General features: G+C 45.8%; 1 protein-coding gene across 2 annotated transcripts in view; it reads left to right on the top strand.

The window, feature by feature from the left end:
• Nucleotides 1-1,370, top strand: part of LOC117177713 (cilia- and flagella-associated protein 44) — a 494,190-nt gene that overhangs the window by 32,031 nt on the left and 460,789 nt on the right. The gene's annotated exons all lie outside the window — the stretch shown is intronic.

Consider the following 1,370-nt stretch of genomic DNA (forward strand, 5'->3'; position numbering starts at 1 on the left):
ACTAAGGAAATTGGAATGGAATTTGGGTTAGACAAATGCGCCAAGGTTTATTTGAAGCGAGAAAAACTTAATGACATCCCTGAAGATCCTGAGCTCGTTGATGGAAGCGCCATACGACACCTTTGCGCCGGAGAGACTTATACGTACCTGGGCGTGCCACAGAGCCGCATTCAGGATGTGACATCTATAAAGGATACTCTCCGAAGCAGATACAAGCGTCTCATCCGACAGATTTGGTCTTCCAAACTGTCGGCGAGGAACAAAGTGTCTGCAACGAACGTGCTTGCCGTCCCGGTACTACTCTATTCATTTGGAGTAGTTCCATGGACGAAGAACGAGCTCAGATCTCTTGATATCGGAGCAAGAAAGGTTTTGCACATGAACTGAAGCATGCATCTTAAGTCTTCCGTTCCGCGACTGTACATCTCACGCCGTCAAGGGGGTCGCGGAATATTGCGTCTTGAATGTCTTCACAACAGGATAATTCTGAGTACAGCACATAGAGTTTCAAATGGAAGAGACCCTATTCTTAAAATGGTCAGGAATCACGAAGAAGTGGGCAAAGGAGCGTTTCTGTACTCACTCCTGAAAGCCCGGATTAAGAAAGCACAAGAGGAAAACTTTCGTGAACAACTCCTCGATAAAAGGATACACGTTATCTTCCACAGAAATGTGAAGGATCAGTCAATGTCTTGTGAGCTAACGTTTGCTTTCCTTAAATTACCCGGATTGAAGTCTGGTACGGAGGGTTTCATTTATGCATGCCAAGGTGGTGTCATTTCCACCTTAACATACCGTCGCCACATTTTGAGCCAAGACATTCCCGATGATAGCTGCAGGGCGTGCCATGCGCACCCCAAGCATTTAGCTCACATACTATCTAGTTGTCCAACTCACACGAGAACGACCTACATTCAGAAGCACAATGCGGCACTAAGAGTGTTTTATTATCATCTCTGTCACGCCTACGGCATTAACCTTAATATCGCTCCTCTAAATGCTCCTAGGGAAATTGAGTCAATTGTCGAGAATGGGAAGTGCCGCATTTACTGGAACTTTATATTCTCGATAATTTTTTCTGTTGCTCACTCGAGGCCTGACATGGTTCTTCTTGACTTCGAGAAGCGAACCATGTTCGTTATCGAATTTTCGGAACCAGCTGTCAACAATATGCTAGAACACTTGCGGGAAAAATGCAGAAGGCGCTTGTCCTTGGGTCGCTCAGTGTTCTTAGGGTGCACGAGGCTTTTGCTGGTTCGTCGTATTGATTCATGTACAGACTGTAACTGGCTGAAATTTTACCGCGATTTCGCTGGAAGCATGTGCAATTTTCCAGATTAGCACCCGCTCTCGGCAAAATCCTGCAGTTG

Source organism: Belonocnema kinseyi, chromosome 8, assembly GCF_010883055.1.
Source record: "Belonocnema kinseyi isolate 2016_QV_RU_SX_M_011 chromosome 8, B_treatae_v1, whole genome shotgun sequence".
NCBI lineage: Eukaryota > Metazoa > Arthropoda > Insecta > Hymenoptera > Cynipidae > Belonocnema > Belonocnema kinseyi.